This window comes from Desmodus rotundus, chromosome 4, assembly GCF_022682495.2.
Source record: "Desmodus rotundus isolate HL8 chromosome 4, HLdesRot8A.1, whole genome shotgun sequence".
NCBI lineage: Eukaryota > Metazoa > Chordata > Mammalia > Chiroptera > Phyllostomidae > Desmodus > Desmodus rotundus.
In genome coordinates this window covers 113,673,577-113,689,508 of record NC_071390.1, presented here as the reverse complement: position 1 = coordinate 113,689,508, position 15,932 = coordinate 113,673,577, and the positions used below count along the sequence as shown (strand labels likewise).

The window sequence follows — 15,932 nt, the reverse complement described above, 5'->3', positions numbered from 1 at the left end:
CCACTCTAACACGTGAAGGAAATTTTAGTAGTGCTTGCATTTTTAAGAGGATCTGTGTTCCTTAAACTTCTGCTTGGCAGAATTTCAGGCACTAGAATAAAGTGCAGTAAGAACTTTCTGGCAGTGTTATGGAGGGTATTTTGAGATCAGGTGGGAAGTAGCATTCCAAAGGTGGCCACCCTTTGATTTGCCGGGAAGTCTACTCCAAGACAAGAAAATGCCCCCGTAATGCTCTGGTTTTTCCCAGCTTCTTTCCTGCCGCTATGGCTGAGTCCATACCTCCTGTCTAAGTGCTGGCCACGGGGCAGCTCCCATCAGGGGTCCACAAGGGACAGAAGGGTAAGGTTAAAATGGGAGCTACACAAATGTAGATACTTTCTTTCTGCCCCCGAGCCAATGAGTCATGGATGTTCTGTGCCATATTTTTCTATTTATCCATTTTCAGGGCTAATGTTTATATATTCAATAAACTGGTCAATCTCTGAAAATTGTCCATTTGCTCAAATATTAGGCATCTGTTATATTTCTGGTGTTATTTTGCAAACCAACCAAAAATAATAATGTACAGGTTTCTTAAGATTTAAAAAATTATTCTTTGGAAAACATTGGTAAAAGAGATGTTTTCTTGACTAAGGATATCTCTTTGAACTTTTTGGAATCTTGTGCTTCAGAAGCTTGTCAAATAATAATCATGAATAAATGAGTGACATAAAAAGGATCAGAAACTTAATGCAAAACTTGTTAGTGATTCACAGATATGAGAAAATACTAACTAAAAAGCAAATTATAAAGTTATATCAGGCATATACTGAAAAACAATTTATCTCACAGTGTAACAACATGCAACTTTTCTAATTTCCAGAACCACCCCACAAAGTTGAAGTTCAAACTTCAAAGCCGTCACTAAAGAACGTTAATCTGGCTGCATTTCTCACTCATTTTTAATTAAGCAAACTTTCTTCTTTAGCAGCTCTTTGCAACTTACAGCAGGCTGTATATGTGTGTGTGTGTGTCCATGTATGATAGAATTTGTCATTTTTAATCTGTTTAGTGTATTGTCAAACACAATATTAAACACATAAAAGAACTGAGGAGAAAAAAGAATAACTATGTAAGAGGAAAGCTTATGGAGGGTGTCATGAGAGTTTAAGATTGAGATTAATAAAACATCAGGTGAATAAATTAGGATTCTAAAATATGTTTTTCAAGGTTACTTAAAATGTATTTTTCTTTTACAGTATTGTAGGTTTGGGGTATAGCTGGCAGAAAGAAAATACAGCACAATGAACCTGGTGTCTGACCTTCCTGGAAAGGAAAAACGCAGGCAGGGAAGAAGCAGGGATCAAGTAGATGTTCAAGGTTAAGGAAGAAAGGAAGACCAGGCAAACGAGCGTGGCTGACTGTGGGTCTCATCTATGTGCTTCTGCCCCCATGGGAGGGAACTTGGGAGTGAGCCGTCAGTGATGGGAGCCGGAGGGAAGCTCTGTGGCAGTCTCCTTCTCCCTCAGCAGTTTACACTGAAGGCAGAGGCTTTGAGAGTTCATGCAGCTTTCTAGCCTTTTACAAACATCTCCCTAAATGCCTGGAAGAATTTACAAGCTGCCTGACGTACAGAGATCCACCCTCTAGGGCCAGTGGCAAATGCCTGGGAAGGATCTAGGAAAGATAGACTTGAGGTATGAAGCTGAACCCAAGTGAGTATTTTCTCTGTTACTAAAATGAGTAATATATTGCACAGCAAAACAAGGAAATATACCCAAAACAGTAATTGAGATAGAAAGAGGGAAGGAAGTGTCAAAACTCACTTCTCAGAATTAATACCAATGTCAGGTAGTATTTTTTAAAAAATGAGTCAGTAGATACAGTATATAGCCAAATTCAAGTTTGGTAGAGAGTGTTCAGAACATGGGCTATGGCATCACCCTGCCGGTGTTGACACTCCAGCCCTGTCACTTTGTTTAGCAGCAACGTCAGTGTGACTCTGAACAAGCTACCTCAGTAAAGAAGCTTTACTGAAGCTACTCTACGTCATTTGTAAAATGAGGACAATAAGAAGAGCTACCCAAAATGAGTTAATGGAGGTAAAGTTATCAGAACAGTAGCTGGTATACAGAAAAAACCCACTATCAGTCATAATTAGTAGTACTTCATTTATACACTCACTAGAGTCATGTTTGCTTCTACTATTTAGCAGAAAAACATATTTTCTCATGACGATCACTCCCTTTTTAGTTTTGCTGTGAAAAGAAGGCTATGGGCTCTTCGAAGGTGGGTGCTCCTTGCTGGTGCTCAGCTACCACCCCCTGTCCCCAGTCACACCATGTCCCCTATACCTCGTCACTAGTCAAGTGCATCACAGTCAGTTTCGCTTTCATGCCATTCAGTCAGTTTGGATCAGGAGTGAAGAGCAACATCTGGGATTTAGGAAGCATGCTCCATGGTTTTCCCCAGGAACATCAGGTTCCCTTCACTTTGCCCAGCTTCTCTCCTGCCCTCCCGGGTGGGGCAGTCAGTCACCTGTGGAGAGCCACCCAGTGTCTGGGGGAGGGAGGTTCTGTCTTGGTTGGATTCTGGGTGGCCCACCTTGTAACTGCCCCTGGTCAGGGGTGCCCCGTCTCTGTGGCAGGGTCTGATCTGAGGCAGTCCTATCTTCTCACTGATTCTTTTTCCTTAACCACAACACACACTTTCTCTCTCATCTAATTGAATGTTCTATTTGACTCGCTGTGCTTCTTCCTTGTCATGTGTTTATCTAGCGCAGCCCCTTTCTGCATTTTTGCAGCTTCGCACCCACCGCTTTAGTTCCCTCACGCTGTTTGAACTCCTCGGCCCTGGCCCTCCTCTTCCTCACACTAGCCTTCTTCTTGTTTGGAGTTCTCCAGTCTTTTCCCCAGGCACTCTGTCATCTGTCTGTACTAAAATGACCTTTAAGAAATATTTACGATCCCTTGTGTGTGGGATTCTGCTCCAGGGAAGGGCAGATTAGAGAGAATGAGACGCAGGTCCCTGCTCTTGAGGAGCTCGTGATGTGGTCCTGACGAGAAAGGGCAGTGTTAGCACTACCGAGATGGCTTCCTGTACAGGATGCCACGGCTCATGGGGGAGGACGTCTTAATACACTGGGGGCTGGAGGGGTGGGCTTCACAAAGGAGGTGATGCCTGTGGGGTCAGCAAAGTGAGGATGGGAAAAAGTGGGTCTCAAGCCCCTGGTCCCACATGGAGCCATGCTAACCAAGAGTAGGGAAGAACTGCGAGGGGCTCAGGGCCTCCTGAGATGGGAGGCTGGAGAGGCAGACAAGGGACCAGCTGGGAGGGCCCAGCAAGCCATGTGAAGGGTCTGGGTTTTATTCTGTAGGTGGTACGGAACAACCAAAGAGTTCTCAAAGTAGAGAGTGGCAGTGAGATTTTTGTCTTAGCCAGCCCTTATGACAGCAGAGTGAAGAGTGGGTGAAAGGGTGAGACTAGAGGCTCTGTTTCTGCAGAACACACACTTGAGGTCACCTTATGACCTGTTATCATATCAACAGCCTGAATATTTGTGCTAGACTGTGTTTCCAAAGGTGGCCACAGCAGCATCTGCCATTGCCCACTCTTCTTCAAGGCCACTCAGCTGCGCCCCTCTGAAGGGTGCCGTCTACTGCCCTCCTCGTGGGCCTCGCTGGCCAATGACATGTTTTGGCCAGTAGATTATGACAGCAGTGATGCTCTGTGACTTCCTAGTTTGGGCCTTAAGAGATCTGAGCTTTTGCCTTTGTGTGTGTGGAACTCTCAAAAAGATGCCTGAGGTAGCCATATAGACAGAGGATACTTGGGGTGGTCCCAGTCTTCTAGCTATACCTGCCCAGCACCATATACGTCAGTGGCCCCATCTCAGATCTGACCGCAACCTTGAGAGATCCAAGGTGACACTGTGAGGAACAGAGTCAGCCCCACTTCCTGACCCACAGAGTCATGACCAAATAAACTGGTGTCATTTTTAAGTCCCTAAGCTTCGGGTTGGTTTGTTACATGGTGATTCATATGCAAAGCAATACTCTGAGTCAAATAAATGCATGTCAAATAAATAATAAAACGCAGCCTTGACAATGTCAGGGCAACAGCATTGCTTCACCGTCAACATGTGTTCGGTTGTACTTCATCCTTCATTATTTATTAGCAAATCTCATTTTGAGCCTATGTCACACCTCACTGATTAGCACTTAAGTTTTTAAGAAAGGGGTTCCTAGAAAACGTAATCCTGTGATTCCGTCTGGCAAAAGGCTAAGAAAATGTGGTGCGTGGATTAACATTCCCTGGAGTTCAGTGTGAACTTTCCCGTTGGTAGTTTTAAGACAAACATCCACGCAAATACATGTTTCACTTTTTGGAGCTGCAGAACATTTCCTGACTCTTCACAGTTTGTTTTCTCTGCTGTCCGGCTAAGTGTCTCCAGATAGAACAGTACTTGAAGTGTGATCTCTCTGTAGGCCTAGCTTTTGTAACCCAAAGCCCAGGCTATTTTTTCATGAGAAAGTACCTACAATATTGTTCAGGAGAAAATGGATGTTTAACATATTTAAATAAACATATATTCTCTCTGCTCTGAATATTTCTAGTCTCTTCTTGAGAGAAGGGGCTTTTCTTCCTTTCATTACTATTGAAATAATAACTCAAATATGTTGTGTGTTGGCGTTTCTCTCTACCAGCTCCACTGATGGGAAACTTTTAACAGGTGAGTTTTGCTTCATGAATTTCTAAAATTATGTGCTAATTTATGTTTAGCAATATTGACATTTTTTGTCAAGTAAGTGGTATTTATTTGACTTTAATAAGTGACAAAAAGCGTTTTCCTGTTGCTCAGATGCCTTACTAAGTGCCTCTACTCCCAGATCTCAAGTGTACTATAAACATTAACAAATCTCCACGCTCAGACCTAGGGAAGAGTCCCAGGAGCAAAATCCTACTTTTTATTGGAATGGAGGAATGAAGGTTAAAGAACCTTGTGCTGTGCCTTTGGCAAATACTTAAGCTGCCTCTGCCCCACAACCTGGAATTATGCAAGTTATTTCTGACTGGATTATTTCATCAACATTTAAAGGATTTTATAAAACTCTCTAGGATTAGCTCAGTTGTGTGTAAGGGGCAGAGTAATTCAAGTTCCTCTTAAGAAAGTGTTTATATGGCTATTCTTAATAACACCCATTCTGTACAGCCTGAATATATCCTGAAAAAATAAACCATACCAATTTCTTTTTCTTTTTGAATGACTAATGCAGAAGAGTTGAGACAGTTCCCAATCCCAGAAGAGAGAAGATTCCATCTGGCTGTTATTCTCCATTATCTTATCTTTCAGAAACAAAGTTCACTGAGGAAACAAGTTGTTTGGAGAACCAGCATTTTGAGAAAACTTGGTTGTTATAGAATTCCTTGTATTACCCTCACCAACAGCACAGCAGAGGAAACATAATTTGTTGTTATTGTATGAAATTTGTTTTTGCAAAATCAAGACATTGTAGTTGAATGATTTCAGTGTTTGGGTGACTGCACTTCAGTTTATTGGTGAGGAGTTACCCATTCCGGTATTAATTATATTTTCTACTCTATATGGGCTATTCACCAACACTTGTGAAGGTATTGCCTGAAATCCTTAAAATTTATCCGGTACTGCACCTACCCAGGGACATGTAGATACCAAAAGAACACCTGAAAAATAGCTACAAAATGGTAGGATCAGGAGTTTGCCCTCATCCAACTCACTCATACTGTGGTCAATACGGCAAATCTGGAGTGAGAACCTTGGTCTCCTGGCTCCAATTTCAGTGACCTTTCTTTCCACCTTCACTGTTGTTTGGCTCTGAAGGCCGGGCATGGCCCTCGAAGGGCAGGGCATAGGCAGGGGAATGATGCCACACGATCCTACAGCCTCTCTCCAGTCTCTTCTACTGAAAGGGACAATCTATTCTGGATCCTTAGTACCTTTGTGGGCCAACTCCCGTATTTCCTTGGTTACTGTAGGGAAATTGCAGAGCAGTGAGGGGGAGAGACTAGCACCATAGAACCTGGGAGGGGAAGAAACATCAGATGATAAAGTGTAGAGACTGACTAAACCGACGTCAACACACCAGAGAGCGACTGTGTAGTTGGCTCTATGAACCACTCTCAGATCCCTAAGACTCACCTTGAGAATATGGACAAAAATTGGAATGCTTAGGGCTCTTAATATGAATAATTAGGCCTGAAAAATGGACATTGTACTCAGAATCTGTTGTGTTGGTGGCTGGAGGAAAATCAAATATATCCCTTGGCTCTGAGAGGCTTCATGAGCTCCCTTAAGTCTGCAGTCTGAGCTCTGCGCCAAGAGTTAAAGAAAGGGAAGGAAACAGAACACCTGGCATGTGTCCTTAGGGTAGCTTGTTTAGGACATAATTGAATTAAAATATCATTATTAAGCTTCACTTATGAGCTGGAGAGAAACCTCAGGTCCTCAGAGACATACAAAAGCCAAAAAGGGAAGTAATCACATGACAAGCTACATGGAAAACATGTAACACAGAGGACACCTTTTGTTTTTGGCTAATTGCTAAAAGGGACTCTGGTTGAGAAGAGGTCTTCATGAACAAAGGGGCAAGTACACTGAGGATTTAGGGGGCCACCTAGTTTTCTTATTTGCTAAAGCAAAACAGGATGCTTTGGATGGAGACCCCTCAGGGGCTGGAATGCAGAGGATGTAATTTGCAGGCAAAGGGGAAGTAATGATTTGGTGGCCCTTACCTGAGCCTATGTTGACACTCCCCTGGAGGGACGGGTCACAGTGGAACTCACAGTTCATTTCCTCCGAAACACATGGAGTGTCATTCATGGAGTAAAGCACACTCGGAAAACTCAGAAATCCCATAGGGTTATGTGGGTTTTTCTGGTACAAGCCGGAAACCCAAGCTCTCGTGTTTGCTCTGGCTTTCTTGATAGGATACCACACTCGTGTTCATTTTATTGTATTATTGCTGGGATTTACTTTTAATCTCCTTTAAAAGATTAGGTTTTCCCCCCTTTTATTTCATATTTTATTTCCCCCCTTGAAGTGAGTCCCTAAATAATTTATTACTCTTTATATTAAAAATATTTTTCTTTGAGTGCTTTTAATTATTTTATCTCTGGCATGCTTTTATCATCCAAATTCTTGAATTTAGTCTTCCACTTTTTACCTTTTCTACTCTTACATGCTTTAACGAGTTTTAAGATAATTATAGTTTTGTCCTAAAGAATTTGTTCTTGAAGTCGTTAGATATTTCATTAAAACATTTTTACCTCTTTTATGCTTTTATATTTTATTTTTATTAAAATAACTAATTTTAATACAATTATATAATTAATTTCTCAGTATATCTACATTTAATGTGTACCTTTTACCTAATTTTTTTTTTGCTTGTATGATACTTCAAATTATTTTAATATTCCCTTTTATTTTCTGATCATTTTAGTTTAGTATTTTTTCCTTTTACTCCTAGCGTTACAATGGTGAGCTTTATGAAGTGAGAAACTAAGGATGGTAGAGGGAGAAAATCACACCACAGGCAGGGGGAGAAAGAGTTTCTCCCTTGTAGCAAGTTGCCTGTTAGCATTTAAAAATGATTCCCATTTCCTTCAGTTTTGACTTTCTAGTAGAGCTTATTTAGATAATTCTAGAGAGAACCACAGGTAAAAACTGCCCAGGATGATAATGATTCCACTTGTACAGACATTTAAATGTCTTGATTGAGATTCTTTTCTCCTATAGCACTCAGTTCTTTAGATATTACAGGTTCTAAAATGTATGGCTTATTTAATTATTCTACTAATACTTACTGAGCACCTACTATGTGTCAGCCTTGGTGCTAGATGCTAGGGATTCAACAAAGAATAAAGGAGAATGTGCCCTCTGCTCTCATGGAGTTTATAATCTACTGAGGAAGTCTACACGTAAACAAATGACGGCAGTCTATTCTAAGTGTACAGGTAGCGAACAGTTATTGATTGGTTACTGTATGTCACACATGGTGTAAGCACTTTAAATAGATGATCCCATAGGTGCTTTAAGAATATGTGGGAAGAAACAAATCCTAATTTGGAGGATCAGGAAATGCTTTCCAGAGGAAGACATCTAAACTGGGGAATGAAGATTTTAGGAATTAGCCAAAGGAAGGAGAAGTTTAGAGGTTGGTGAGGCAGGGGATGCAAGGAGCTGCCAAGGAGCAGACTTGGAGGAGCGTGATATGTGTGGTGCTGGACAGATGAGGCTGGAGAAGATGGGGCAGTGTAGATTAAATAGAACCTCCCAATTCATGTTACGGAGTCTGGGTTTCATACCAAGTGTCTTGGATAGCCATTGGAGAACTTAAAGCAAGGAAGTGACATGCTCAGACCTGAGATCTAGAAAGATCCTTTCAGCTTCAGCATGGAGAACAATCCATAGTAACAGAGACCAGTTAGGAGGTTCTAGTAGTGATCTAGAATAGAACCAGTTGTGGCCTGTAAACAGAGCAGAGGCATAGGGGCAGGTGGAATAGGTAGGTATTCAGGGGGTAAAACCAATAGAACTTGGTCTGGGGTAAGCCTGAAGGTGAGACATTCAGGGAAAAACATTCAGATTTCTGGTTATGCAAGAAAAGATGATGCCAGTGCCAGAAACTGGGAAAAGTGACAAGGCAAATTTATAGAAAGAGGAAGGAGGAAGGCGATACGTTCAGTTTGGTACATTGTGCTACTGGATGTGCCCATCAACTACCTGTAGAACAGGATAAGTATGACTTTGGATAGGTAATGTTTCGGTTGTGGTCAGAGAGGACATGGCTGTTGAGGTCATGAGGAATGAGGTTGCCCATGACATGAGAAAAATTGAGGAATGTTAACCTTCCAGGGGACAGAAAGGAGAGGATGAACTTGCAAAGGAGAAGAGAGGAAGAAAGGAGAACAGGAAGACAGAGTAAATGGAAACATTCCTCCAAGAATGCAGTTGTGCTCAGTACTGAGTGGGCTACAGAGATGTCAGGTAAGAGGGGGCAGAATTTAGCAAGAATTAGCTATAAAGAGTGTGAGTGCAATACCTTCCTAGAGGCAACAGGGGCAAAGCTAGAGGTCTGTGGCCAAGACATTTGGAGTGAAAGAACAGAGCAGCAGGTGGAGAGGTAAATTGAAGGAGTTTGGCTGTGAAGAGGAGGAAAGAGAGAAGGAAGTAGCTAGAGGGAGGCACAGAAAGATGGTCTGTTTCTTCCAAGGAGGAAGGGATTTAAGCATGTTTAATGCAGTGAGAAAGGGGCCAGTAATGAGGGAGAAAAGGAAAATATACTGTGTTTTGCTGCATAAAATGAACACTTTTTTGCCCAAATTTTTGAGGGACAAATAAAGAGGCACATTATACATGGGTATAATGATTACGTACAATGGGTATAATAATGGGTATAATCTGTGTATAATGTGCACAAAAACGTGGGTGCACACTATACATGGCAAGATATGGTAGGTGAGAGAGGAGATAATCGTAGAGATTCCTGAGAATGAAGAAGACATGGATTCCAGAGCACCACCAAAAGATGAACATCAGACAGGAAGTGAGGCTTTTTTTTAATTGTAAAAGAAGGGAAGGTGGACTCAGATTAAGCTAAGATTTGTAGCCCTGTGATCATTTACTCAAGGGTTAGGCTGTTCTCATCTGGAAAACTTCCATTTTCAGTGAAGCAGGAAGCAAGGCAAAGTGCTGTGAGTGAAGGGGGTGGTGGTGGCAGGGGAAGGTCTGAAACAGCTGCTGTGGAAAGTGCAAGAGGGCTGACCTGGGAAAGTCTGAGAGCCTGGCTGGAGTTGGAAATCGTGGAATTCGAGCACTGTGAATTTGCATAGTTCCTAATACATTTTTGTGGTAGAACTCATCAGTCCCTGTATAGACACTGAAAAGAATAGGCTGTTGGATTCAGCTCTGGTCCTGGGACCCCAGCTTCAGAGAGGAAAGCACATCATCTCCCAATGTTTGTATTTTCCCAGCAGCATGGGGAAAGTTTCGGGGGAGGAAAGAGTGGTCCTTTTCATCTTTGTCAACTTCTGTTTGAATCATCCCTGGTCTGTATATAATCAGTACTATTTCTTCTTAACCAATCATTTCTAAACCATGTAGGTAGGGGCCACCTACCAAGAGGGGCCTTTTGTTTATCTTTTAGGAGCCCTCCTGCGCATGGTTTTCCTAGTCCTTCAGGGAACGCTTGAGTAGTAAGTACTCCAATGATTCTGTACTAGAGAAAAGTATGTAAGCACAAGGTGAGATAGGAAAAAGCAATGAATTCAGGAGTATCATCAGCCTGGAGACCCCTGACATCAGGCATCAAATGATCTGGTAAAGAGTTCATTGGTTACCATGTCACACCCATTGGGACGGCCACTATTACAGAAACGGAAAATAACAAGTGTCGGTAAGGATGAAACCAAAACCTTTGCCCACGGTTGGTGGGCATGTAAAATGGTATAGCTCCTGTAGAAAATAGGATGATGGTTCCTCAAAAAATTAAACATAGAATTACCATTTAATCCAGCAATTCCATTTCTGGGTATATAGCCAAAAGAATGTAAACTAGAGACGTGAAGAGATATTTGTACACACGTGCTCATAGCAGCGTTATTCACAACAACCCAAATGTGGAAGCAACCCAAGTGTCCGTCAACAGATGAATGGCTGAACAAAATGTGGCCTATACATACAATGGATGGTAATTCAGCCTTAAAAAGGAAGGAAATTGTGACTTACGCTACATTATGAACCTTGAGGAATCTTGGAGATATTATGCTAACTGAAATAACCCAGCCACAAAAAGACAATTACTGTATGATTCAACTTATATGAAGTATCAAAAGTAGTAAGATTCATAGAGACAGAAAGTAGAAGGACGGTTTCCAGGAGCTGGGGGCAGTGGGGAATCGGGAGTTATTGTTTAAGGGGAACAGAGTTTCAGTTTTGCATGGGTGGACGGTGGTGCTGGTTGGACAACAATGTGTACAGGGTGGGGCAAAGTAGGTTTACAGTTGTGAGCACGCAAAACAGAGTTTATTCTTGCATTATTATTTATTGTATTATTTTCCATTCAAACAGCTGTAAACTTATTTTGGCCCACCTTGTGTTTAGTGCCAATGCACTGTATACTTAAATGCTATGTATATTTCACTACAATTTTTAAAAAGTTAATTGGTAGGCTGTCCAGCTCTGTGGTTTATAGCAAGTGCTTGGTGGTCAGATAAACCTCACGCTACCGCTTCTCAGCGATAAGAGCTGGATAAGTGATTTAGCCTGCCTGAGCCTCAATTTCCTCATCTGTGAAATTAGGATGATGGTGGTAATAATAGTATCTAATTTACAAAAGCTTTGCAGACCTGCTTGGTGTGGCTCAGTGTACTGAGAGCCAGCCTGCGAACTGGAGGGTTGCTGGTTCGATTCCCAGTCAGGGCACATGCCTGGGTTGCAGGCCAGGGCTCTGGTGCACATGAGAGGCAACCACACATTGATGTTTCTCTCCCTCTCTTTCTCCCTCCCTTCCCCTCTGTCTAAAAATAAATAAATAAAATCTTAAAAGAAAATCTGTTATAAAAGTTGTACAAAGATTAAATGAGAGTAATGTTTGTGAAATATAAATAAAGTTGGGAGTGTAATATCTATGACATAAATTATAAGTAATAATGACTTGATAAAAGTGTTTTATTGCTTTTGTTGGCTCTATTATTATCATCAATATTATTAGCTTAATTGAAAGTTAACGTGAACCTCTACCAACCTGTGAAAGTATGTGCTGCCAAAATCAGTGCCTTTAAATATCTGCTAGTTTAATCCCAGAGAAGAAATCTGCAGCTCTGGGCTTGGGATGAGCTCTCCCTAATTCCTGAAACCTCTGACTCTCATTTTGCCCCGAGGATATTTTTAGATGACAGGAAAATGTGAATTTGTGTATAAATGCCTGACATATTAAAATGAAGAAAGATGTTTCCGTTCCTGAAGGAAATGCCTTTTAATTCACCTTTCTGCCTCAACACCGTGTTTTTCTACGAGCTTTTCATGATTTCTACCTTAACAGCTAGAACAGGTAGGAAAAAGCACAGTGAGGTGCCTTGCTGCTTGGAAAGGAGGTGACTGAAGTTTCAGAGTAATGGACAGACACAGGAAGAAGGCGTTCAATGCTGTGCGCGTCATCACCGCACTGACTTCTCTGCTTTAGATGACAGATGGGACTCGGGGCAATGAAATTACACCAATACAGAATCACATGGTACATCTGTGCTCTCTGGGGTTTTTCATTACATGACAACTTTGTATTTTAAATTATTTCTGGAAATTATTTGAAAAAAGAAATAAAAGATTGAACCCTATGAAAAGGAAATCACCGGAAATCCAATACACCCTTATTAACAGCTGCATTAGATTAATATAACAGCAATAGTTTCAGGCCAAACAACATAATCGGTAAGTCTAAAACATGAAATGCATGAATAAAGAGAGTACTAATTCTAATTCCCATTTTAAGGGTTGGCAAATGTCCTATCATTAAGTACTGCATTATAAGGAGATTTGTGGAGCTTTACTCTGAACGCCAGCCACAGATTTGTACCGTAAACCCACACTCTCAAAAGAAAATCCTGGACCCAATGCACAGGAAATTTTAGATGAAACACCAAATTCATTATAGAAAAGAACTCCATCTTTTCCACAAAAGAGAGAAACTATGTTACAATTTAATGAAGGTCTTTATAGAAATGGCCAAAGACAAAGGCTATTCAAGGGAGTCTCCAGTACCTGCCATGAACACGAGAAATCAAATATTAGTGTTGATGGGGGTCACTGAGGTTATAAGCAAGACTGAGCTGTGAATAATTAAGCAATGTCCCTGCGTACCTGAAAGAGAAGAGAGACATCAGCAAAAGGAATCAAAGTTCCAGTAGTTGACCTGTGTATCTTCCAAGTGGACTCAACAAGGGGTTGTAGCGAGGTGGAGCTGTAGGAAAGGAGGTAGAGAGGTGGGCCCCAGAGCTCCTCGCCATCCTGAGCCACCATAGTACAAGGCAGTGGCAGAAGTGAATATGACAAAGCGGAGGATGGTGACAAGACTCCTCCCTGGAAGTTTACAAAAAAATCACAGGAGGCTGAAACAAAGGCTAGTGATGTGGGACAGGTTACTCTTGAAATCAGAAATAAAAGTCGATGAGTGCAAACAAGACAAAACAACAGAACTTAGTTTAGATTTAATCATTAAGCTGGATGAGTTTCACACCTGAGGCTTTGAAGGTTTTAGAAGCTCTTTCAAGGCTGCATTTTTAAGTATATGTATGTTCAAATTTTTGAACAAAACAAAACAAAATAAATATATGTACATTCAATCAGCAGAAGAAAGAGAGAACAAGATCACTCTGAGGCAGACACCTGCCTCAAACAATGGCCCTGATCTGGGAGGGATTTTAAACAGCTGTGCATAAACTTCAAAAGTAATTTGCAATCAAATTAGTAAATGTCACCCTCCTTTGCAGAGACACAGCATTTTTAGAAGACACCAAGCATCTGCGGGTGAGCCTGCCATTTTATGAGTTGCCAACGACGGTAAGTTAGGGGGAAAATGAAGACAGTGATTCACAAGGTCAGGGTGTGTGCTGGGAGTGGGGGCACCCAGGACCTTGAAAATAGGGCTTGTCTGTGAAACATCTCGTCCAGGAGAGGACCAGTGGTGATCACAGCTCTTGAAAACAATTTGAGGGGGGCAACGCCCAGTAGAGCTGCCAGACTCATGTCCGAAAAGGGCACTGGCCCTCGCAGGACCCACACACTCCCCAGGGGTGGTGGCTCTCACCACTGACAGGTAGGAGCGGTGCACGCCCATTCTTTTCTCCATGTCCCCACCCCTCCTTCTCCCCATGCCATTACTGAGTCATCTTTTATTATCAACTTTGAGCAGGAGAACCCTCAAGGACAAGGCAGCTTGGTGACACTCACCTTGCAGGAACAACCAGAATCCCCCAGGACCTAAGCCAGCCTTTGGGTCTCTATTCACGCCCATGGCAGTGCCCATGCCTTTAGCATAAACAATCCATCTCATGTTGATAATTGGGGCTCTTAAAAATCCGGTAAAATAAAGACATTTAACTCTACTTTCTATACATGTGACCCTCAAAGCTGAAAAACATGCAACTCTCCCTCTCCCTCAATGTTACAGGATTAAGTACCAGATGGGTTTTGTTTTGGGGTTTTTTTTTTTTGATCTCTCAGAAACCCACCTCACCCTACCCCAGGCCCTTGAAAAGGAACTTGGTTCGTTTAGAAGAGTGTTGGTAGCCCTTCCTGCCGCTCTAGCAAATAACATTCCAAGAAAACAAGTTCTCTGTGACAGGTTGCCATCTGTATCAAACATCTTTCCTTATAAATATTTGCCAAGAATATAAAACTTTCCACCTTCTTCCCTTCCTTCCTCCTAACTTCCTTAGTTTAGGTGAGAGTTAAAAAAACCAAGAAAGAAGGAAGAGGCGCCCCCAGCCCTGGTGGCCTCCTGGCGGCCAAGGTCCGCAGCAGCCTGTGCAACCCGCACGCAAGAGACCCCGGGAAACAAGTGACCCAAAGTTTGCTGCACTTGTGTCTCTTTTCGATTTCTCTGTCACCCCGCTCCCCGCTCCTGGAACATGTCACTACGGGAGCTGGGTAGACCGTAGTCGGTGGACCGCGGTCTTGGACCCGTGCAGACAGACCCCCTTCCCTCCGCAGCCGGCGAGGAGCGGGCACGCAGGGACCTACCTGCTGGATGGGCCGCTGGGTCCGAGCACGGCTGTGGTTCGCAGCGGCGCGGGCACTGGCAGGACCCGGGCGGTGGATGCGCCCGCAGGCGGAGCCTGCCAGGGGGCGCTCGTCACCCCACGCCCGGACCACCGGAGCGCCGGGGACACCGGCCCGGGCAGGAACCAGCGCCCAGTGCACAGCACTGCCGGTGCCTCCTCTCCTCTCGCTCTGCTCGCCCCGCCCTCTGGCCTCGCTGCTCACTGGTGCTTCTCGCCTCACTGCTTCACTGCCTCACTGCGGCGAGCAGGGGACAGGGATGGGACACCCTTGGGGTGCGATGCTCTGGGAGGGCTAAGGTAGGGGTGCTGAGCACCATCAAAGACTGAGTGCGAGGAAAGTGGGGGGGGGGCTAGCCAAACTGAAAAGCGAAAATAATCCTTCAGTGGGAAAGATCAAGGTCACCCGGTGTAAAGAACTCCATCTGTTTTCTCTGTTTTTACACTAGAAAGGACTTGTGAACATTGTCGTTTTACAATTACTTGCCTGAGGCGGTTTGCGCACAATTCTGTGCCTCGGGTAGTCTTTTCTCGGTTGTGTCTGACCTAGGACTTTGATTTTCTATCTGCACACTGTTGTTTTAGTTATAATGTCCAAAGGTGCCTTCTCTAAACCTGACAGCCCTTGAAGTTGCAATGTCATCTTAAGACTTTTGGGCCTCAGTGATGCTAACGACGATAGGATGAGGATAAGTGGAATGGGTTTTCCTATATTTATAGAATTCTTTTTTTAAAATTCAAATTAGAAATTATATGTGTGGTTACAAACACTATTACAGAGCTATTTATTCCCTCTCAATTATGACACTAAATGATTAAAATGTGCTTTGTTAAGGCTTTTGTTGCTTTAACAAACAAAGACCAGATTAGTCTGAGAAATAAAACAGAAGTCTTTTTAAAAAATATTTTTGAGAGAAAGAGAGAGAGATGAAAAAGGTAGGGGGAAAAAAGCCAAGCCTTGGATCAGCAGACTTTTGATCATGGGAGGATAGAGTGCTGCTAGTTTCAAACTTTTAATTTAAAGATGAAAAACCGAGACCCAGGGGGGTTTGGTGACTTGATTAATTCACATTGTTGCCTGTGCTGGGAAGCTGGATATGGTGACAATCCCTTAATCTATATGAACTCAGAAAAATGAA

At 42.7% G+C, this 15,932-nt stretch overlaps 1 protein-coding gene across 4 annotated transcripts in view; it reads right to left on the bottom strand.

Annotated features, from left to right (window-relative positions):
* PRKCQ (protein kinase C theta) overlaps positions 1 to 14,968 on the bottom strand; it is a 119,977-nt gene extending 105,009 nt beyond the window's left edge. For all 4 annotated transcript variants that reach the window (XM_045186301.2, XM_053923209.1, XM_053923210.1 and 1 more), the window contains exon 1: positions 14,756 to 14,968. The gene's annotated coding sequence lies outside the window, so the exon portion shown is untranslated. The remainder of the gene's footprint in view (positions 1 to 14,755) is intronic.
* Between the last annotated feature and the right edge of the window lie 964 nt (positions 14,969 to 15,932).